The sequence below is a fragment of the Drosophila arizonae genome, chromosome 3 (assembly GCF_054131065.1).
Source record: "Drosophila arizonae isolate 15081-1271.41 chromosome 3, UAZ_ARI_1.0, whole genome shotgun sequence".
Classification (NCBI taxonomy): Eukaryota; Metazoa; Arthropoda; class Insecta; order Diptera; family Drosophilidae; genus Drosophila; species Drosophila arizonae.
In genome coordinates, this window is record NC_142923.1 from 5915955 (window position 1) to 5941438 (window position 25484).

General features: G+C 36.7%; 1 protein-coding gene and 1 long non-coding RNA gene across 4 annotated transcripts in view; one reads left to right on the forward strand and one right to left on the reverse strand.

The window, feature by feature from the left end:
* The window catches only part of fipi (factor of interpulse interval), a 92465-nt gene that overhangs the window by 60730 nt on the left and 6251 nt on the right, over positions 1–25484 (forward strand). The gene's annotated exons all lie outside the window — the stretch shown is intronic.
* On the reverse strand, positions 22415–24453 carry LOC108610619 (uncharacterized). Its single transcript, XR_001915669.2, has 3 exons — positions 23749–24453; positions 23133–23662; positions 22415–23008 (listed from the first exon to the last, which is right to left on the reverse strand). It is a non-coding gene; the product is annotated as an uncharacterized LOC108610619 (long non-coding RNA).

Consider the following 25484-nt stretch of genomic DNA (forward strand, 5'->3'; position numbering starts at 1 on the left):
CGACAAATTGCGACAGGCAAAGGAGCAGAAGGCGGCGTGTCTAAAGCCAGCTCTCCATGTCTGCTTCTTTTTTTGTGCGGCTGAGCCTTAAAGCCTGACAAAGGGATCAGAGTCAACGGGTGTCTCTCTGTGTGTGTGTGTGTGTTGTGTACTTTAAGCTTAAAGCACGCCATCGATTGAGCCTTTGCAGTGGCCAAACAGGCTAGATGACCAAAAGCCTTTTGCCAGCTTATAGACAAGGGATTTATAGAAAGAGCCTGCCTGGCCTCGTGGCTGTCGGCCTGCATCGGCCAGCCAAAGCTGCACTAGATGCCAAAAGGCAGTGCCAAAGCGCAAAGCCAACCCAAGTCAAGGCCTGGCGAAATGCGCAAAACTCGAGCCAAGCTCCGCAAATGCATTCAAGTGAAATGCGAAAGCAGATAAGGGCATTAAACGGGTTAAGCTGTCCAGTGTTGCAAGTTCAAAGTTCGCACGCAGCTGCAACACAAGGTGTCTGGACTCGACTGCCTATGTATGTGTGTGTGTGTGTGTGTGTTTGTGTGTGCAAAAGGCGCCAAGTGTGTGTTTAACTGACACTGACTGGCCATCAACGTTTTGGGCTTAGCTTTGATTTACTGCGTCGCCTTTTGACTCTTTCGGCCAAGTGTTGTGCGTGGCTGCAAAGTTTCTCGCCTGATATGCTGAAGGCCTCCCCCAACCGCCATCCCCTCCCACACTCGAGCGTTTGTGTGTCCTTGTAGGCAATTACTATTTGCGCATGCAAAGCACGTTCCAATGGCTATGATTAAAATTGATGTGCCTTGGGCTTTGTCCAAAAATTTCCGCATAGCCAAACATAATTTGAAATAAGCCAAGGCACAAGCAAATACGATAGGGCATAAAAGGCAGGTCATGCTCCACACTCTAATTGAATGAAATTGCTAAAGAGAGACTCACGCACTGAAATTTCCATATTAATGCAGGCCAAACTCACACACACATACACACACACACACACACACATACACACACATACATACATACATACAGCGAAGATGCAAGCAAGTCTGGCAAATTGTGGGTCATAAAAACCAGCTGAAAAAAAAAATTACAAAATTCTGTTCAAAATGGAATTAAGCTGAAATTAGTACAGACTTTCACGAAGGAATAGCTAAGAAGCATAGATAAAGCTAGATAGCTACAGTGCAGGCAAAAAAGAGCTGGATAGAGCGAGAGAAAGAAAGAGTGTGTAAGAGAGAGAGAGAGAGAGAGACAGCGAGTGACTTGGTTGGGGCCTTTTTATGGCGCATAAAAATTTAACAACTGTCGCTTGAGCCACTAAACGTCATCATTGCAATGGATTAGCTTCGCAGCAGTCCACAGAAATCGGCAAAGGAGCTATGCAGCTCATTTGCATACGCCGAAGGCTGCGAAATTGAAATATAAAACCTGTATGCAGAGCCACTGAAATCCGATATGGAATTGCTTGATTCAATCAAATGGACAACGAATGATTTTCACAATTGACTTTTAAGCCGGTAGATCGAAATTGCCAATTGACTGTGCTCATTAAATTATTCAATATCTCAGGCTACTGCATAGCAAACACTTTAAGCCATAGCAAAATTCATGCACAAAAAATTTTTCATGCAAAATTAGGCTCCAACGCAAAGAAATTGTCGCTATGCAAAGAAAGCCGCAGCCCAAAAAAAAAAAAAAAAGAAGAAAATATTATGAAAACTGTGCAAAACAAACAAGGAAGACAAGTTTACTCTGGTCAGGGGTATTCGACTAGAAGTTAAGATGGCAGAGAGGACAGAGCTGGAAATATACAATATAATTACAGTAATTCTCGGTATGTGGTAAATTCTGATTAAACAAGTGTAGGAATTTTGTAGATAAATATATAGAAATTATTTAATTAATCGATAGCAGCTGAAGATGTTTACTATTCACTAAGATTTGCCATTTGTTAAATATAAATATATATAATACAAATATATATAATACAGTTGTTTGATTAGAATCGACACGAGTTCAACTTAGCAAATTAGACCAAAATTCCGACTAAGTTTCGTTATGACATCAATCGGAGAATGCAGACAGTACATATATGTATATATATATATATATTTTTTTTTTTTTTCTTTTGTCGACATCTAGCTAAAGGTGGGCAGGAAAGGAACCTCTTTTGTTGTCTGGTATGAATAAGAGAATGGGTATGAAGGGAAGCCAAATAGATGCCGTAGCAACCGAGTTGGCCAAAATTAGTCGAACAGTCTGAAGCATTGACAGTGAAGCCAAGGCCACAATTTTAATGATGTGCTATGCCATATTCTTTATCATTGTTACTATAAATATCTGTAGCATCATAGAGCACAATTTATGAACGCATGGCAATTAGTCTTCATACTCGTTAAATAGAATATTTTTCCTTCCCACAATACAAAGACGGGCGAAGATGTAAATAGCTCTCACTTTGGCGGCTTTACAATGTATGGCTGTTACATAGACTCACTCATAACCAATATACCTCACCTTAAGTCGCACTTTCAATGGATGGCGAGCATAAAAATGTTTAGCAACAGCGTTGCCAGCTCGTTCGGCTTGAGTGTGGCCATGAATGCAGAGGAGCTGCGCCAGTTATGTCAGCAACTATCCAAGGACAACAAGGACAAACAACTTTTGCTGGCAAGGGTAAGGGTGTATGTGATTGTATGCGTGTATGTGTGAGTGTGTGTGTGTGTGCTGTCTGGTGTGTTGTTGGCTTGCCTGTTGACATTAGAAATTGAGCAACCAAAAATGTGTAAACAAGTTTGTTTGGTCCAAGTGCGATGCTGTCTTTGGCAGCTTCGATGCTTGCCTAACGCCACTTGCCGCTTGCCGCTTGCCACTTGCCACTTGCCACTTGGCACTTGCCACAGAGTACTCTACTACACAGAAATCGTTGGTAAAAGGAATTATTTTGTGTACAGTCTGTGTGCACACAGCAAACAAAAATTTAATGCTAGATAGTCCAGAAACCACTGCGACATTCATCAAATGAACGAGACAAATTGGTCGGCCATGGCAATACAAGTACTTTTTTATAAAGATAAATCTAAGCAAATTCAACTGGGCCAACTGCCAAAGAGACAAACTAAACACAAAAAAAAAAAAAAAAAGAATAAACAAAAAGAGCAGCAGATGAATGATAAATGTACTCATTTATAGCCTTAAACGAGCAATAAATAATCAAGAGAGATAGATAAAGAGAGAGGAGGAGCGGGAAAGAGAATGAACAAGCATAGAAAAACTCAATTATTAGCTCTCGTTTGTTTGACTCAATTTGGATTGACGCACATAAATACAAAAATAAATCATATGGCTTTCGCCTCAATATTTATGGACTAAATATGACCAAAAAATTATTGTTTCATGCCAAAGTAAACAATAAGTCAATAAATTTGACAAATTTCTTTTCATAAAGTCATTTGCAAATATTTTTTCGAAAGCATATTTAATATTTGCGTTGTCAACGCTTTAAAATAAAAAGAAATAATTTATATAATAATTCAATAAATTATAGATATAAATTGAAAATACAAGGTAATATTAATAAATCAATTGCCAAATAATAATATGATTAAATATACTGTCTGTTGTTAATTAAAAGCTTATAAAATATATTGTATTTAATACTTTATAAAATAGTTCACAAATTAAAAAATAAAGTAGCTGAATATTATAGTTTACATACAAATTAAAAATTACGTAAAATAGTAGGATTTTTAAAATATATATTTAATATAACTGCATTAATAAAAATTAAATTGAACATTTAGTTTGCATTTCGCTATATTTCGATTAAATGTTTTCGCACAATATCATTTGCGGCTCGTCTTTCGTAAATTCGTCTCTCGACATCAGCTGAAAATTCATCAGTTGTGACAGTTGATGGCATAGCAAAGATTCCCAAAAGTTAGCAGCTAGCATTTATGTATGAGAAGTTGCCAAAATGTTTGACTGACAGCTCGAAGCAACTGGCAATTAGGCCTTGCATGTGAAAGCGACAATTAGTTGCCCATAGGCAACTGCTAGATGGGTCTGATGATCTTAGCTGGACGCAAATTGCATTTGAAATGCGGACAAAATGCAAATCAACAAAAAGGTAACAACAATTCTGGTCAAATATTGGCCAACAACGAGTCAATGCAGTGTGTGTTGTGGGTGTGTGTGTGTTGTGCATCACATAGATGCTGTGCAACGTTGCGTATACTTAATGTAATGCATTCGTTGTAAATTACGCATCGTTGCGAATAGCGAATGCGAATGCGGCACATAAATATTTGAAAGGCAATACATTTGCTAAACATTAATCACTGTCACAACTAGCAACGAATATTTAAATGTGTTTATATAGGTTACAGAGGAGCAACGCGTGTGACAAATATTTAGACTCTGTGACAAAGAAACAAAAAAAAAAACAAAAATGAAATCCGCATTGCAATTTAATTACAATCATTCGCATGGAGCTTGAAAGCGAATGATTTTGGCATTTCATTAAACAACATGCTCGATGCACCTGCTGCTGCACACATTACGACTGACTAAACCATTTCAATATTACCTCTCTTAGCCCATTTCAATGATAACAGCGAATGAGCATTGCGTATACGCAACGTGAGCCAAACTGACACTTCAATTAGCGGATGCTGCGCACCGCATTCGCTATTTAAATTATCAAAATATATTTATATTGTAGCTCTTCTCGCCCCTTAAGTGCACTTCGCCAGTCCATTACCGCCCATCGCGCTGATTATATTACAGACAGACAAATATTTGGAAATTACGTAGGTGGCGCACGCTCCTCGAAATACCCCAAATACCATCGAAATGCTGCCAATATTAATTGTAAATGAAGCGCGATTGCAATTCGAAATGCATTTTCCGCAAATGCATAATATTGTTCGAATCGCGCCTCGCAGCAGGTCCAACAGCAAGAGCAACAGTATTTTTGATAATTGAAAACAAAATTACAAAATATACGAGACATATACAACATATAGATCCACAGCGCGACTGTAATAAGCTCCGCATGGCAAATGGACAGATACGTGTATCAATAGCTCAACTGCATAATTATTTATATTTTCATTTACAATTTCAACCATTTAAGTAATTTGGCTTTTGAGAGCTTAGCGCTCTACATGTTTGAGGAATTTATGCATGTAAGCAAACAGAGTTAATGAACTTTTATAATATGCACTCGATTATGCGAGTGGAACTCTTTTTATATACATATATGTAATATTAATAATAAGTAATAAGTAAGTAATAATAATAAGTAATATTAATTACATTATGCAATTTGAAATTTCATCATGAAAATGGGAATGAAATTTTAGGTCCCAGTTCAAAGGAAGGAATAGAAGGCAGCACGTTTGATTGAAAATGTCTAGTGCTACAAGCATAAGGGGAATGAGTAATAGGAGGAGGAGGAGAGAGAGAGAGAGAGAGAGAGAGAGAGAGAGAGAGAGAGAGAGAGAGAGAGAGAGACAAAGAGATAGAGGCAGAAAGGGAAAAGAATCATAGAAGATTAAGTGAATGAAAGATAGAGAAAGACATTGAGACAAAGAGAGAAGAATACTAATGGAGGGCGGAAAGGGTGAGATCAGTTGACTCTAAAATGCCTAATTTTTCTCGATAAAGAGAGAGAGAGAGAGAGAGAGAGAGAGACAGAGAGAGAGAGAGAGACAGAGACAGAGGCAGTAATGGGGTACAGAAGGCTATCGGTATAAAGTTTACATTTTCTCAATAAGCAACAGCAATTGTGTCAATAAAGCTGTCTGCACGTACGTCTGTCTTAAGGCCATTCTCAATTGAGCAAATAGATCTCTCTATAACTCCATTACATATTTGTAATTTGATATTTGTGAGCTCAAAGGCCAAATGTGTATGGAGACCCGTTTCAGCCTAAAGTGTTAATAACAACAACATTACTTGATGCATTTGCCAAGCCAAGTGTCACGGCTTCGTTAGGCCAAAAGATGTTTGGCATTGCATCAATTTGAATTTATGTAATTGACTAACATAAATTTGCATAAGCCAATTTTCTGGCTTAAATCGAAAATCAAATAAAATGCAATTTTTACATAATTGCATTTACTTGATGTGTGCCGCAATTTGTGGCAATTGAGTTCGATTGAAATCGCACCGAGCTGAGGGGGGCAATATAAATCATGTAATATAATATTGATTGATTGGTCTTTGACCCAGCAGCCGCAAAACCACCAGCGATTTTCATTAACTGCCCGTTGGCAAATATTTAATACAATGCTCACATTCAGCCTGGTAGCCCTTTATTGACGGGCCCCCGCCTGCAAACGGGGCCCTTTGGCCAGGGCGCTATACGCTTGCATAATTTGCTCAAGTCATGTTTGCAGTTGATTAACAGTTTCTGGCCAAAACATCAGCAGCAAGTCAACCCTGGCTAGTGAGCTAGGCGGCTAAGTGCGGTCTTTCACTCGCTCAGGTAACCCAAGTGATTTATGTCTGCTTATCTATTGCTTGTATCAACTTTGTTCCGCCTACACTTAACTACGCAGCCCCACACACACACACACTCGCACAGACACTCACGCACCCACTTGACTTTACCTGATAACGGGCATTTTGCATAGTGCTAGTTGGCCACAAAATTTTACGTGTCAGCTTTAAATCGAATTGTGTTCAAAATTAGACGAGCTGAAAGTGTAAATTATATAATTTATCTGAAGTTGAGTAGAATTTTTATACATGTATGTTTTATTTATGAAGAATAGATGTTTCTTGATTTCTGTATATATTTATTTTTGTTTAATTAAGAATATTATTATATATATTTAATAAAAAAATTTATATTTTTTTTTTCTAATTTAACTTTTTTATATATATATATATATATATATATATATTTTTTTTTTTTTTTTTTTTTTTTTTTATATACAACTTAACTAAAAATAATATATACTTTTCATAAGTTATATTTCGGCAGAGTATCTGAAATTTCTATTTTTTAAGAGTTGTAATATAGCATATTAATTATATATATTATATTATGAGGTATTAAATAAATATATAAAATAAATATACACCATATTTCCATTCTATAGTAAATAAATAAGGGACTCAGTTTCGATATAGTGTGTGGAGAATGTTGAATACTATATTTTGAAGGGCCGTAAATTTTAATTTAAACTCTTTAAATTAATTTTTTTTTATTTAATTTAAAGAGTTTAAATTAAAATTTACGGCCCTTCAAAATATAGTATTCAACATATATATATACGTATATTTACTTCTACAAATTTAATTAAAAATAAGTACCCAAGCCTCGACTTTCCGCTTAAAGCTCCACAAATGATGTCTATAAGCCCAATGGCTATAAAGTTTAAGTAGTATACTTTCAGCTAGTGTTATTGTGCGCATTTGTTGGACAGATATCAATCATACGCACTGTTTGCCATACACACACGCACACAAAGGAACACACACACTCACACTCATGAAGAACGTTTAGCCATGAATCAGCTAAAAGCCGCCGGGCAACGTTTACGTCGTTGCTGCAGTAAACTAAATTGCTTTTACACAGAAAGCACACACACATACACACCAATACACACCAATACACACACACGCAACGCATGTTAATAAATGTTGTTCACACCTACACAGCCACACACATGGCTAGATACAGTTGAGGGCCACATAGTGGCATGTCAGAAAGCACTTAGAGAGCTCTGCCTGTAGTCTGTAATTGTTAGAGCGGATGTTGTTGTTGTTGTTGTTGCTGTTGCTACTGATGTTGATGTTGTTGTTGTTGTTGCTGTTGTTGCAGTTGCTGCAAGGTTTTGTCGCTTCGGCAACTGGCAGATCAACCATTTTGCGTATGCTGCTCACCAAGTAATTACACAAGACCAGCAACAGCAGCAACAGCAGCAACAGCGACAACTGTCTGACAGTCGGCCATGTTGACTAACTGACGCCCGAGCGAATGTTGCAATTATTAGGTGCTGCGCAGCGCTGCGCTCGTTGCAACGTTTTTAGGGGCTTGTGAAGTGGCGCACAAACTTGTGGCAGAGCTGCAGTTGCAACAATCCTTTGACCATGTTGCCGAATTGCAGTTTTGGGCTAATGCTGCTGCTGCTAAAGTTGCTGCTGGCTTTTAAGTTGATTAGAGCGGGTGCACGCAAAAATATTTTACGTAATTAAAACTTGGCTGCCCCTGTCGCTGCCATTGCATAGTAATGCAGTTTTTTGTTGCAAGACTCGCACCCACCCTGCATCCACTGCCTCCTGGCAGCCACTCGCCATGTTAGCAACAATTTTGCAAAGGTTTTTGCTGTTGTTGCATTGTCTGATGCAAAACAAAGCGCGACCGCAAAACTAGCGCAACAAACAACAGCAGCTAACCAAAAACAGAAAAAAAACAAAAAAACAAAAAAAAAAAAAACAAAAACAACAACAAAAAACAAGAAGCAGCAGCAAACCAACAATGCTACAACTAACAACAATAAAAACAATAACTACAACAACATCTGCTGCGGCAAGCATATGCCGCACTCTGTGGCTCGTTTGTGTGCTGGTGTGTGTGTGTGTGCGTGCGCGGAAGTTTTTCAAACTATGTCGCCCCACTCTGCGGTTAGTTTGATAAATTTTAAAGCGATAATTTGCCTATTTCAAATGTTACAAAATTTATGTGTCACATTATTTAGCCACGTTAGAGGGAAAAAAACAACAACTTTGTTAATTTGTTTTGTTTATAAATCAAGTTTTTTATTGTTAAATGCACTATAAAACAATTGACATAATTGCATTTGAAATGAAATATGCAATTTGTATTTTTATTACATGAAATTTTATCATGCATATACGAGTATCTGATATGTTTGTAAAAAATTATTTGTGCTGACAACTATGTGACAGTTTAACTGCAACAGAACAACTTTGCATGGATAGGGGTAGGGTATTTTCTAGATATAGATAAAGTTCCATTGAGTGCTAAAAATCAAGTTTTAGGCATAGCAAACATGAGAGTCGTAATGTACTTAGAGTCAGGCAGTGAATTGTCGAATCCAACTCTCAGACATATGTTTCTTATATCATCACTGTCTTGCCCTTATCTCTATCTAATTGTCAGTTCATTTCTTGAAGTTGAAGCTACTGCAATGGCTATAAAAAAAGAAAAAAAACTTTCCTCACATATTTTCTTGACATATATTATTTTGCATAACTATTTTCAGTTGAAAAAGCATGATAGATAGTCATTAAACTAAACATTTATATAAGTGAAATCCTACATTCTTCTCGACCTTCTTCAAAACTGACAGAAGCAGGGCTCTGGCTACGTGAATTACAAATTTCGCCTCTAGTACAAAAGTTGATTTTTGAAGGTCAGAATTTAAAATCAATAGTTTAGAATTATTCCCTTTTGTAGAATTAAATATGTAATTAATTTTAATATACTTATTTAAATATATAACAATAATAATTAATGCAATATATATAATAATAATAAAAATCATTGTTAGATTTAGCTTTTAAAGAATATTAATGCCTCGTTAGTGTATAACGTTTTTAAAAACTTGTTTAATATTTCATAAAATTACGAAAACTCATACAATTTAAACTGTATTTGTTGTTTAAACTTTTTCTTTTTGCATATAACTTTCATATAGGCAAAAATGGATTGAAAAAATGTCGCTAAAATATTCAACCGTATTGCGGCATATAATTATGCAGGTTATTTGTATGCGAAAAACGGTAAATGTCATGCAGGTAGCATTTTTTATTATTACAGGTGTAATTAGTTTTATTTTCCGGTATGCAAATAGGATTGATTTTGTGAGCATATTGAGTTATGATAATGATATGGTATGCGTTTGCAATTGTTTATAAAGACAGCTATTAACATACATGACAATTGGACAGGATATAAAAAATTGTTTTATGTTAATCAATTTTCAACAGAAGCAAATTTATCAGATATGACAGACAGATATAAATTTATCAGATATTCTAGACAGCTTTGGGGCGACATGTCTGAGTACAACTATTCTAGTAGACCCCATCATTGGTAAATTATCTCATTATTTAAAAAGGAGCTGAACAGTGTCCATTAAAAAAGCATTATATTTTATATTAAAAAGTTTGATTGTGAAATTTAAATTTGATCTTAAGCTGTATATTTAAGACTTAAAAGAGTCCTAGACATTGCTCATAGCTTTGTTATTTTGCAGCCAGTCTTAGGCTGATGTGGCCGCTGCGCAGAGTGCGGTACTAAGTAAATAAAAGCATTTGTTAGTAGCCTGAGAGCACTTGTGTATCATATAACACTGACTACATAGACTCTCTATCTTCATCATCTCCATCTCCATCTCCATCTCTGGGCTCGTTTTCATTTCCAGCTGTGTCTGCGCCTTTGTGCCCGACTGTTAACAATGGGCCGGGTATCAATTGTGGCAGCAGCTACTTGGCGGCAGCTATTCGCTTTGCTTTGAGCTGAAAACTTTTGTGCTGCATTCAAGTGGCTGGCACAAGCGGCGGATGTGCGGCACAGCCTAAAATCGAATGACGCAGAAGGCGAAACTCAATAAAAGAAATATTTTTGTTAGTGCACATAAAGTACTTTCATAGTTGGATGAACTGAAACTCTTGCTTGGCGGCATGGCAAAAGTTATAATAGTTTCTCAAGCAGAGCAAATGCAATTCCACTTTTCAAAAAGTTCGCTCAATAGACGATTCCCACTTCACCGTCACCTCAACTCACAGCCCCAGTCGAGGCATGCGGCATGCGGCATGCTGCATGCGGCACGCAGCACAAACTTGTCGTCGCCGAGTGGACTCTGGCCAACAAACAAATGAAGCACATGCGGGCAAACTTGAAAATTGAGCCCTGGAACAATTCAAATCTCAAAGTGGCCAAAAGTCTGGCACACAAATTTCAGCTGCGACATTGCTGATAAAATGCTCAAACTTGTACTTACAGCTCTGCCAGCGCCACGCAGAGTCACAAAAGCTGCAAAATTGAATTGCGCTTAATGCAAACATGGAAATAAGAACGCAATCATAAATTTATATACATATATATGAATTCGTTATATATGGCAGCGGCTTTTTGCTATTCACTTAATTGAAATTTATTTATTTATTGCAATTAAATTGTGTGCATCATTCAAACTTCAAATGGTGGAAAGGCTTTGTGCCGAGATACCCTATTAAAAAAGCAGACAACAGAGAAAACCACAAATATATATATATAAATATTTTAAAAAGCAATTGTGCTTTATTCGACACTGATCGACTGGAAAATACCCTCAGCCATGCAAGAAAATGATGGGCAACAGAATAGTCGGCTACTCAGCTTGTCATACAGATCAAAAATAAATAAAATACATATCTATATAGAGTCTGCCATGCCTCCCTCTGCCGCTTACATGCATTTCACGATAAACATTATACCCTGATTTTGCCTTTACAGAGTATCGAAAGATGACATGAAAATTCAAAGGCATAAAAGCACAACTTTAATTCATATAAACTGCATCGGATGACATCGTAAAAAAGCACACACAATTTATATCGATGCTGAGATACACTATCAGAAAAAGAGTTAATAGCATTAACACGGTGTTAAGCTATATTTGCATATGAGAGTCTGCACAAGTTACATTCATATTGAAGAAATAATCTTTGAAAAAGGTCGATTAAATTGAACTTATTCAATTTCAGCCTCAAATTGTGTATATGAAAAAACTGTAGCATACTTATGTGCGCTTACATGTCGTCAAAGTTTGTGCCGCATTTTATATACTTGTGCATGGGATTTATGTACGGTATATGTATATTTGGAGAGGCCAACACCTGTTACCATTTAAAAGTGGATCAGTGCAGAAAGTCATCGGCTTATAAACTTTTCAAGATAACCGAACAGAAACTTGGCAAACTAGCTGCAAGTTGAGCTGAGAGTGAATCCACTTGAGGGAACACAAAGCTTAATGATTTTGTAATAACACATAGACAGAGGGAGAGAGCGAGAGAGAGAGAGACTTTATGGAAAAAAGGTGCCCAACACACTGCGCTAAACAATAGATTCATTTTATGGGTCGCCCCCGGGGGCTGTGGGTTAAAACTCAATTAATCTTGTTTTATTTAAACTTACTCATAATGAGTGCCACGCTTGGTATGGGGATTTGTAATCAGTTTGGCTTTTGTTTGTTATAAATTAAAAATAAACTCAATTAATCATGTAAATATTGGAATTACACTGTATCCATTGAAAAAGATATCCATTTTTTATCATTTACTTTTTTTTTATGCATACCAAACGAAAGTTGCAAAAAATTGCTTTGTCTGATGGGTGTGTGTGAGTGTGTGTGTGTGTCTGTATGTGTGTATATAACTGTCAGACAATGCACTATGGGTCAAACGCCCGATTTTTTGGAAAAAAGTCTTATTTTCAAGTTGAAAAAATGTACAAAATTTTAATGCGAATCCATTAGGAATACGCTATATGTAAATGTTACATACTCAGAATTTTAACAGAGGCGCGATCTGCTAACAAAACTGCTGTTAAACAGAGCTGTTATGCATGACACGCACATCATCAGTTTTGTAAAAACTTTATATGAATTTCAATCGCCAATTGAAATAAAAATAATGACAATTAGATCAAAATTTGTGGTGGAAAATATAGAATCGGGCTTGTTCTTTGTTTTTACGTGTTTGTATTGTCCAAAATCTTTATGTGATGTGAAGTTTTGAGTAAGTTAAAAAGCTACTTTTGACATCAGTAAAAAAAAATTTTTGTCTTTGATAAGAGAAAACTTGTGCTTGTAGCATTTTGTAGCGATGAATTTACGCCCATCTTATAAAGTATTCAATTCCGAGCTAAGATCTATAAGTTCAACGTGCACTTTTGCGCACTTTTTGCGCAATTTCATTTTTCAGCAACTAACCTCGTCGCAGGTGAGGAAGAGGAAATAAGCCTGTTCGAAAGGCAGGACACTTCAAATTTTGAGGTTTATGGCATGCTAGCTTCAGATAATGAAGAATACGATGATTAGCAATAAAAGAGATATATTTTAATGTTATTTGTTCTTAAGATCATAAAATATAACCTTTTACTCCTTGAAAAAAATTTTTCTCAACTTCTACATATAAAAACTATATGATGTAGTTAACAGATTTTGATAATTTTTTTTACAGATTCTTTAAAACATGAAAACACATCTAATATGTAAATTTGGTGTAAATAACTTAAAAAGCACCAAAGTTATGACAGCTAATAATATGAAAGAGGGGCGATACCACGCCCATTTTTTCATCACAAATGCGTGTTGCAAACAAAAGTCAAATGCAAAAAAACAAATTGAATTATCTTTACTGATTTAAAAGTTATTAATTAATTCCAAAAAATCGGGCGTTTGACCCATAGTGCAATGACAGCATTTAAGCACACACGTCTGTGCAAAAGTATGTCATGTGTTTGCTGGCAAAAGGAAAATGCTGAAAATTCAAAAATTTATAGAAAGGCAAAAGGAAACTAGCAGAAAATGCCTCAAGCGGAAGTGTACGACTAGGGAATATCCTGTGAGAAGTTACTTTATATGCAAAAGAGACGAACAAGAGCTGAAAATGTTTTGTTTAATTAAGCAAACTTTTAGTGGATGATGAGGCTCTTGGGAGTCTTTATACGTCAAATAAAAATATAAAAAATGCCTCTATAGCCAGTGCTTTACTCTGTAATTAATTTGAGATTGGCTTTAACAATGAATGAATAAAAAAATAAATAAATAAATATAAATATAATAATTAAATATAAAATAAATGTAAAAAAATTATATACATATTTACTGTAATATAATATATTTATTTTATTTATGTTTAATTCGAAACAAACAATGAATCAAATGTAAATCATTAGACATCAGTTTAGGGCTCTCACGAAACCCAACATCATCACCAATCCTTGCTCCAGCTTTTTATACCCCAGCATCCATTATTCGCTCACTTACAGGGTATCTGAGAAAAGAAAAACAAGCGTGATGCGAGTGTCGTATGTGAATTCTTGATAGTCAACGTGCTGAGGCTGAAGCTGGTACGACATGGCGCTTGTTTGCCTCCGTTTCTTTCTCTTCGTTTCATTTCCTTTCTGCTCGTGTCGAGTGAGAGTTTGTTCAGCAGTAGCTAGAGTCGGATATGTTGTGTGCATTCTGCTTACGCCATCTTTCTTGCTCAATTTGTAAAACAATTTTGCATACAAATTGCAACAGCTTCGCCATTCTCAGCTTGAGCTTGACATGCAGCCATAGACGTTGCATATGCCGCCCATATGCAGCCATAAAAATACAAACGCCAGCAATGCAAATATCGTGAAAAAGCGTGGCCAACATTGCATGACAGTGCATGACTAAAGTAATGAATTACTTATTGCCAGTCCCCGCCTGACCCAGCCAGCGAGACATATGTCGCTGACTGTCTCGCCCCATCCTCACCCCCTCACCCCCCCCCAGCCGCTCACCCGTCTTGCCAGCGGAAAAGAATAACATGAAAAAGGTCGTGCCGCCTTGACGATGCCAGCTGAATTTGTGTGCATTTGTTTGCCCAATTCAAATGAGTGACAGTCAACTTGCATTTAATTCAACTGTTTATCTGTTGAGATATTCTCGTAATCATTTGCATTCGCATGCCCAGCATAATGATGTATGTGAGGGAATTTCACAGCTGCCACATGAGAGACAATCGCTTACATTTACCTTTAGGCCTGATGTAACTATCCAGAGCAGACCTCACAAAACCAATATATACATTTTGTACTTTGTGGCCAAGGCAAATATTTGTGGATGGGTAAACGATTCAACTTTAATTAATTATTTACACATCACTTTACAAATGAAAATCAAATGAGAATAAATGATATTTGCTTTTACGTATGCATTACATTCTTGTTAACCATTGAATGAGTTTGGCCAACCACACACACATATACACACACACTGCCAACACATATGCCAATTAAATTAGTTTTCATCTTTATGCTGCATACTTAGCGGTGCGTAAAAGCCACTCAACGGGCAGCCATTATGCTGACGCTAATTATCTGTAGCTCTAGCACCAATGCCAACAGTCAACGTGGCCAACACCTCGCATCCGCCCGCCCTTGGCCGGCTAGTGAGCTAGCTGCGCTGCTTTTATGGCATAAATCTGGCACGCGCTGTTGTTGTCTGCACGCAAATGAAGCAAAATCCTTCAAAGGGTCTCATTTACTGTTGTTTTTGGTGCTGCGGCATCGCTTGCAACTCGGTGCAGGTTGCAATGCCCTAATTAGCCGCAATCTGCAAGCAGTCTGCGAACAAATGTGAGCTCTAAGCCAAATATTTTGGAGCAAGGGTTAAATGACATCAGCTTATATGGAGCAAAAATGATATCAGCTAAAGTTTTAATGAGCTGTATTAAGGATTATAATTGAGACGAAAGTTTCGCGATTTTGCTTCAACTCCCTTTTTAAGGAAATCAGAGTATAATGGTTTTGTTAAGTGTATGTCACAGCCAGAAGGAGGCGTGGCAGGCCCATAAAATATATATATATTTGATCAGGGCGGCGAATTGAGTCGATTTAGCTCTGTCCGTCTGTCCGTATGCTTGAACGCGTCGATTTATGAAGATATAAGAGCTAGAGACTTTAAATTTATTTTTAAATGTCCGTATCTACAGGCGTATTTTAAATACTAGAGACTTGTGCTTTAGCAGATATATGTATGTATATCTATGTTATAAAGAAAGACGCGAAAAATGATTGAAAAAGCTATTGCTTGAAGGGTTCAGGGGATCTCGTAGTCGAGCAGTCTCAACTAGAGCTTTTTTACTTGTTTCAATAGTTTTGAGTTCATAAATTGTATGCTTCTCTATATAATTATTTTTGTTTTGAAATTACAAAAATGTTTGTGCAATAAACTTTCATACACTTTTTAAAGTTCTTTATTTACTTAAGGCTGTAATATAGATAAGCTGTTTCCAATATATATTTATATTTATATATTATTCGCTTTTTCCACACTCTGCATGCTCAAAGCATAAAGTGTTAATTCCAGTTAAACATTATAATCATTTAAGCTGAAATATAAATATATCTCGCCGGCTTCGCTCTTGGCTAATAGTTTTTGCCTTTCTAAAAGATAAGTCCCACGTTTAAGTAGCTTAAATTGTGGCTGCCACTATGCAGCCACTATTGCGTAGGAAATCTTTTGCAGCGTGTGCAAAAAAGCCAGCAACAATATTTCAAATTTTAGGTACAAGCCGCAGCAACTGCAGTGCCAGCAGCTTAATCTGGCCCACCTGTCAGACAATTTTGTTGTGAAAAATATTGTCACATTTTTCAATATGGCTGAGCTCGCACCGAAACTTGTTAAGTGTGTGGCTAGACGTGTGTAGTGGGTGGGTGTGTGTGTGTGTGTGGGTGCTTTTGTGTGTGTGTGAAAAATTCAATTTGTTATACGTTTTATGCTGGCTTTGGCTGTTCATAACATGCCGCTAAAAGCTTAGCCCTTTTTTGTTTTTGGCCAAAACAATTCTAAAAGCTGGCGGCATAAATTAAGCGAGCTACACTTTTAGCCAGGCGAACGGCTTAAGCGAAAATTTCATTAAACTGAAAGCCACTCGAGAGTGGAGCTGAGCTGTTAGCTGGCGGATTGCTGCACTGCTGCAGTTGCTATTTGAGGTGGGTAAACTTTAAATACTGCGTACTTAGGTGTAATTTTGCAATTACGAATGCGCACTTAAGTCGAATTAAAAGCACATTAATTGTTGCCTGCAACGTCAGCGCCACCCACTGCTGCTGCTGCTGCTGTTGCTATCTGTTGTGGATCCCGCAACAATTCCTAAGTAACTTGGAAAACAATTTACGTAGCGCAGCTAAAATTTATAGCGTCTTCACTGTTGACTGGATTAAAAATGCCTGAAAGCTGGCTAATGAAATATTAAATTGAGTGAGCGGCTCACTTGCGTCGAGGAACTAATCGTGCCACTTGAAGGTGCATTAAGTTGCATTCAGTTCGCTGCTTGACCGAATTGAAGTTTCTTGCTGTTGGCCAACTTAGTTGGCTTCAGTTAACTTGGCTGTTCAAGTGGCCTTTCAGGCTTCTCATGTTTTTTCGTTATGACGCACTAAAAATAAAAGACACTAAATGCAGCGCCACAAAAGCAGCGACATTTTTGGTTATTGTTGCAGCAATTGCTGTAATGCGCCATGTACGAAGGAAACATCAGCATCACATACGCACTCACACACACAGTCTCACATGTCACTAATACAATAGAAAGGAACAGCTCGCGCGTGTGTGTAAAACTTTATTTTTACGACAAAGTGCAGGCAGCAAAGTTGTTAGCAAAAGACGCAAGCTGCACCATAATAACAAAAATGTAAGTAAGCGGCTATTTGCAAAGTATTAGTACGGCAAATACCCTGTAGAGAGACATAATTCTATTTTAATGATTGATGTGCTTGGAGATTTTCTATTTGCTGAAGTCGTATACTTAATATTTTTGCTACAACTTATAGAGTGCTCAAATGATGGCATATGCATGCCAGAAGTGTTCAACAGATTGAATAATTAATTATTGTCTACCAACACAGAATCGTAAATTAATTAATTACTCTCAGAAGTGTCTAGTGCGTATACTTAATATTAACATTTTTTGTTCAATTTTTAAAATATTGTTATATTTCTTGTTACTAAATATTTAAAAGTATAAAAAATATATATGAATATATATTAAAAATATTAGCACTATTTCCTAATTCTACAGTTGATACACTAAATATTAATTATCGTTAAGAAACTAAAATTAAGTTTCAAAAGAACAAAAAAATGAATTAATTAATTAAGAAAACAATTTTAATTCAAGTAAAATATTGTGGTATATTAAAAAGTTATTTTAATTTAAAATTATTACACATATTTTTTTATATTTTTTATAATAGTTGAGTATTATTTTTTTTATATTTCATTTTTATTGGATTTATGTATATTTTTTTGAATTGGTCATTAGTGGTTCATTAATTGGTCATTAGTATATTGTGCAGTCATCATAATTTGCTCACAATTAATACCTGATATATTCCTATCGCTCTTAACTGGTCAACCTATTCACTCCCTAATCATTCAACGTCCACCAAAGTTCATATACCCCATGCTTATACACTGATCATCTATATGATATTCTCTACATATTACCCTGCTTTGTTCTTTTGATTGCCACTGGGTATACAAGCAAGCTGTAAGTCGTTTCAAGTTGATGCTGCTCTTGTTGTTGTTGTTGTTGCTGTTGTTGTTGTCGTTGTCAAGTTGTGGCAGTTGGATTTTAATTTTTAGCAGTGCCCAAGTGCAGCAAGTGAACATGAGACAAAGTTTTTAACTAAAAATTGCAGCGCGACAAAACTTTATTTTTTACTGTTGAAGGAATTTGATTTTTATTCTTTTGTGGGGACACACAAGTTGTTGCCACTGCCACTGCCACACGTTGCGTATACGTAATGTGGCACACACACACACACACCCACTCATATAGCGGATTCAATTACAATTTTCGAACGTGACACGCCCACCCAGTGGGTGTTGCAGTCGCGATAATTATGTTTGCCATGCGGCGGGCAGCTGCTTCTTCTTTCCTCTGCTGTTCGGTTTCTTTGCCAGCCCCACCTTTTGTGCCACTCGGCGGCCCTGTGGCAAGTTTAGGGCTTACATAATTGCTCAAGCCATTAACACTGGCACTTAATACGCAATTTATGCAATTTGATGGGCCATGATTAATGCGACGTCTGTCATGTTGCAACTTGACGCAAATTTGTTTAACAAATGATCAGCCCACGAGCTCAGTTATGTCTGGCAGCCGAAAAGTATGCGACAGACTCTTAACTGCACAGTGGAGCCAAGTGAGATTCTTGGGAGTTGTGCAAATAAAAAGGAAATTGATGAGCATAAATGCTCAATTTGAAGATGATAAAATATATATACTCAAATACATATTTATTTTATTCTACATGCATTCCACTGTTCAGAGATTTATCTATGAACTGTTTTAAATGCTTAAACATACCAAACTGCTTCTATTTTTTCCTGGTTTATAAAGTTCTGCGGCGTTTGCTTGACTTCGCCTCCGGCGCCGCCGTCTTCTGCATAAATGTAAAGTTTGTCAAACTTTTGTTTCAAAAGTCAAAGGCGCACAATGTTGATGAATGAGCTAGAACTGTTTCATAAGTTGTCCGGAACGCTGGAATGGAACAGCAGAGCGCAGCAGGAGGCGCTCCCGTGTTTTCATCAAGTTCCGCTCTTATCGCTCTGAAGGCGAAAATTAATGTGCATTTAACTTCCTTCTTTTCAGAGTGTGATGCCGGAGCGAGTTGTGAAAGCATTTAAAAACGCATAAATGTATTTTCCGGTTCCCACTGCCACGCCCACGCTCACGCCTTCGCTACGCATATATTGCCAAATTTATGAACTGCTAGACAAAGAAAAAAAAAAGAGAAATATTAATTGCCCTGAGTTGCAAGACACTGGCCAAGTAAATTTTGTTAGTTGGCCCAAGCAAGTGTCAGCTGCAACTTACTATTAAAAAAGCATCACGCACTGAGTATGGGCAATGGGGGCGGGGCTAATGGAAGGAGAAGTAGGTGTGCTGAGTACCGAGAATTACCTGGAGAAACTGTAGCAACGAGTTTTACGACCTGCATTTCCGCTTGCCACAAAGCAAAGCACAAGCCCGAACCGAAGCTGACTTCCTGTTGTGGCAGCAGAGGTAGAGTTCGAGCTGAAAGCTGCAGCAGCAGCAGCAGCAGCCAGTGGCGGCAAAGGGACGCTGCTTGGCATCCGAAAATGCGGAAACGTCCATTTTATAGCGGAAATATATTCTTATGCGGAGACGCGGCGATGATTTATGTATGTTTTGGCATTACGTGCCACAGCAGCAGAAGCAGCAGCAGCAGCAGAGGCAGCAGCAGCAACGTTTTGTGTGAGAATTTTGAATTAAATTCCTTGCCCCATGACGGCAGCTTATGAGAAGTAATAATAAAAAAATATGTATATATTATTTATGTTTGAGTGTGTGTGTGTATAGAAACTTGCAACAGAAATGGGTCAGGCTCATACAAATGCTGCGATTATTTGCATGCTCGACTCTCAAGTATTTCTATTCGCCTTTGTGGCATGGCAAATGCAAGTCGAGGGCAAGCTGCACGCTTTATGCTGCACGCTGCACGCTGCGTATCTTTGCGTCACCTCGTCTTGAATTTGGGTTAAGTGTGCTTCATATGCGTTTCTGCTGACATTATTATAACTGAGCTCTGCGCCGCCCTGTGGCCACGTCAAACGGTTCTCGATTACAGTTGCAGCGTTGCAACTTTTGCAGTTGAAGTTGAAAGCATGCGTGCGACTGCAACTGCCACAGTCGAACTTTTATTTTCTGCTGTAATCAACAACAGCAATTTTAAAACAGCAGCAGCAGCAGCAGCAGCAACAGAAGCAAACTACAAACGCAAAAAGTTTTTGCGATTTTGCATGCAAATTTTTAACGATATTTTTTTCTTTCTTTTGATGCCTATAAAATATTGGCAAATAATTAAAAAGTTTTCCACTGCGCAGCTAATGGAAATGGAAAAGTTTTGTGAGATCCAATACAGCTGACATTTTATAATTTGTTAAAAGTTCATCAAATTAACGCAAAAAATAAAGAAAATTCAATTTCACATTTACTGCCAAGGTCTTAAAGTGGATCGTTGGAGTCGTTATGTAAAAGTAAAGTTTCATAAATAAAAATTTTAAAACATTTTTAACGGTAACTTTCATGACACTGACTTTTGGTACAATCAAATTTTACATTTCAATTTGATCTGGTTTAATTCAATTAAAGTAATAAAGATGAATTTAGCTTTTCGGCTTTGGTTTATGTTGAGGATAACTGTATTTAATGGATTTTTTTTTTAACTTCTGACCAAAATCTATGGAAAATTAAAAGTCTTTTTTTTTTTTTTTTGATTATGCAGTCATTAATATCTCTTTAAATTAATTACCATTTATTTAAACTGCAATTAATTGCTTAAAAGCATTTATAGGCAGTTGCATACACCACATATAAATTTATAGATACAGATACATTTAATGCATGCGTATGGCCACACACACATACATCCATACACACGCATGTTTAATGGCAAATGCCAGCAGGCAAATAATATAATGCATTGCATTTAATGAAATTTACGGGTCAACACCTCCCAGGGGCACAAACACACACTCACGCACATGCACACTCATATGTATACATGCATATTGTGCAAATACATTTGCTTAAACACACCCACACATACATACAAGGCCGGTTGGCGCAGACACACACGTCATTTCGCAAGCCGACAACGCATATGCATTCCTGCATAATTTATACCCTAAGGATGGTGGATTATTAATATATCTATAACGTAGAAATCTATATATGTTAGCTATCAATTTATTTAATTGAGAGCTCTTAAAATTTCATAAAATTATCAATTAGATAAATATTTATGAAAATTATTTAACAAATTATTTATATGTATATAATATATGTATATTAGTTCTAGCAAGTGTAGAGTATTCAATGCTCAACAGCTGAACTATAATTATGCTCTTTATGTTATTCTTGTTTTTTATTTTGTGGTATCTCCATACTCTTCTCACTTGTCATCTTATCTCTTCCTTCTGCTTCTGTTGCTGCCTCGCTCTTGCGCATAGCTGTATGCATCTCTGCACTTACATACATTCGCGATGCGAAAGAGTGCATAACATAAGCATTTATAGAGGCCACCGAGCAATGCGGCAGCGAGAGTGCGACAGATAATTTTTGTTGTTGCGCGTTTCTGGCAGTGCCAGTTGCCATTTACCGTTAACACGTTAACGTTAACCGTTTCTTTTTGCCTGCACTTGGCAATGCGTTTCCTTACTTCTTGATATCTTTTATATATAAATATTAAAAAAAATGCTTTTGCTGGCTTTTGCAGTCAGCCTGTTGTTTGTTCTTGTTGCTGTGTGTTTTTTTTTTTTTGGGTTCTGCCTGTCATTATGTTCGGCTGCGCAGCGTCTACGTTGTGCACATGAAATTTTATGACGAGTATTTCGCTTATTGTGCGCAGTTGACGTAGCCATTCCAGATAGCGAAAACGCTGACAGACAACGACAACAGCAACAACAAGCAGCGAGAATACCAACATACAAAGCTGCATTCGCAAAATAAGCAAACAATTCCATGCCCTTCACCCAAGGCATGCGTCGTCGACTGCAGGTGTTATGCAAATACATACATACACAAATATATATTTACTAGCTGGCCCGGCAAACGTTGCATTGCCCTCTATATTATTTCTAGGTAAAAAATTGTTGAAAGCTATGTTGTTCAGGCTGGGATACACTGATAAATTTATTAATCGGATTTTCATTCAAGCACCTTGTTGTAAACGACATTCTTCGTTTTTTGGTCGGGTGCAAGAACAAATAATGCGGATCGTTTGCCAACACGTGAGCATGCCACGTACAATTGACCATGAGAAAAACACGCATTTTCTAGATTGAGGCCACAAATAGTCAAAGATTGGCCCTGTGACTTGTTGATCGTCATGGCGAAGGCAAGACGAAGCGGGAATTGAATTCGTTTAAATTCAAAGGGCATATCTGTTGAGCTCATCGGAATCCTAGGAATAAGAACTTCCTCATCTTTAAATTTTCCTTTGAGTATCAACGCGTGAATCACATTGCTCATCAGTTTTCTTATCACCAAACGCGTTCCATTGCACAGTTTTGGTTGGTTTAAATTTCTAAGCATGCAAATCATGGAGAATTGCTCTTTTCATAGCTGTGTTCATTTCTTGACGCCGGTCAAGTTGTTCTTCCATATTGCCCATGAAGTATATTTGCAAGAATTTTTGCTGTGCATCTTCAATAGGTTGCAATGATCCAATGCGATGGCAAATCTGGCCTTGAATCTTTAAATTCAAAGCCATAGTTATAGTTATATTTACAAACACTATTTACAGAAATCTAACAAACTACATTATTCAAAATTTTTTTTTGGCAGTCATAGAAAATAAAATTTTTAACGTAAATTACCTTAAATATCCGTCTCCAATATTTTCCGCCCCAAATTATGTCATTTGGAAACAGGCATTGTATTTTTGAGTGTTCGCTAGAAAATGTCGTGATTCTAGTGTTTCGCCATAAAGCAGGGAACGTAATGGCTATGGTGACCGCTAATGGCAATGTCACTTTACCACTAAGGCAGCACAAACCGGGCGTTTCACCAGCAAACTTCAATGCGCCACAATGCTAGCAAACAACGTCCATTGGACCAATGCAAACTAAACGATTCAAGCTGTAATCAATGGTGCAATCATATCGAAACGCTGCTCGATTCAAATCAATCCTTGAACCATTTCTTATTGCCATTTCACGGGCTGCCTCTCTTTGAGAAGCACGAATTAAGGCCCTTCTTCCCTGGGTACTAACGCGGAGCCTTTCTCGGGCGATTTCTCGCTCTTCGTCAGATAATTGACTCGCGCTATTCCGTTGCCTAATTGCATTATGGGTCCGCCGGGAAAGATTAGATCTTCTAGGACGCGGCATTTTTATTAATAGTAATACTGCCCTCGCACAAAACCATATAAAACAATCGAGAAATATAAATATAAATAATTTACACAAATTTATGTTTGAGACAAACAAATACCTGAACTTTCGAGATATTTAGCTTTTGTAAAAGTCCAAAAATACAATTTTTAATAATTAACTTTTTTTTTTTTAATTTCGAATTTTGAATTTTGAATTTTTTATTTATTTTTGATTGTTAGGTTTTAATCTTTTGATTTTTTTTTAATTTTTGCAGATTTTTGATTTGAAATATTTATAAAGTTTAAAAGTCCGAAAATATAAAAAGCCAAAAATACACTTTTTAATAATTACCTTTTTTTTTTTTTAATTTCGAATTTTTAATTTTTTATTTATTTTTTGAACAGTCAGGTTTTAATCTTTTGATTTTTCGCAGATTTTTGATTTGAAATATTTTTCCTTTTGATTTGAAATTTTTTTTTTTTTTTTTTTTTTTTTTTTTTTTTTTTGAATAGTCAGGTCTGCTCGAGGTCAGGAGCCCGTAGACTGACTGACTACATTTGTTTATTTACTTCTACACTATTGTCAAAACTGTCACTGTTACCAAGCCTACTGGGTATAAAAAAAATTTGAACATTTGGGGAAAAACCGCGTTTTTCAAGTATTCGGCAAATTTTTTCAGTATTTTTAAGACCCTATACTAAACTCGTTGCGGAGACAAATCCAACAAATCAAAAACCATGAAAATTGGTTCAGCCCAAATCAAGTTATAAGCAGTCTTCACTTTTACACAACTTTCTTTTATATATATAGATATTTGTATGTGTAATTGTTTGCATACGAATGCGTACTGATGCGTATGCAACTGCCGCTATGTACATATGTACATACATATGTACTATGTCTCCTGCTGTGATTGATAGGAGTATAAATGCATGTGAAAAGTATAATATTTAAATTTTAATTAAAATAAAAACAATTTACAAATATTTTATTTAATTAAATTGATTTGCATTCATTAATATTACACAGTCAATGACACACACTCTGTTTGCTTTGGCTTTACAATTTTTTATTAATTGATTTTGTGCAAAGTAAATAGTGAGGGAGCCGAGCGCCGTTCCAATTCCCTCTCTCTCTCTCTCTCTTGAATTTCTAGAGTGATCTACGAATGCGTCTGCTTCGTAAACACGAAGCTTGTGCACAGAGCGTGCGAATTGTCAGTGAGCATCGCGATGCTCTCCCTCTCTCTTTCTCCTTACAGTTGCCATTGAGCACACATAAAAGTAAACGTTGGCCTCACTCAGTTTTGCTCTCTTTATGCAAAGGCTGCAACCATACATACATGCAAGAGTGGCTAGGCGATGGTGAAGCAGCATGAAGAGAGGCGTGGGTCGGTCAATGAGCGAAGAGAGCTTCTTTAAATAGCAATGCAGACCAATTGCTCATCTTTTGTTTATTGACATTTATTAATTTGTTGATTGCTAAGTCTGCAATATACGTATATATAGACAAATATTTGGAAAGATGTATTTTCGATTTTAATTTTAATTTTTTCATTTTTTATAGTTATACGAAGTTTTTCATTTCCGGCTTCAACATGGCCATTTTGTTGCCAATAAAACTGCAACTTCTTTGAATACAAAATTGAAAAAAAAAAGAACACTGTAAAATGTATAAAGAAACCCTATGCAAAACTTGTGCCAGCCTCTGCCCAACCAGCCCTGGGTCCTGATGGTGAATCTTACTTTGTTTTTATTCCTTTTTCTGGCACTTTGGGCATACAAGAAACTTTATTAAAAAGTATGCTAGAAATTTTTGCATCTATGCGTCGCTCGTTTGCTATAACCGGGGGCA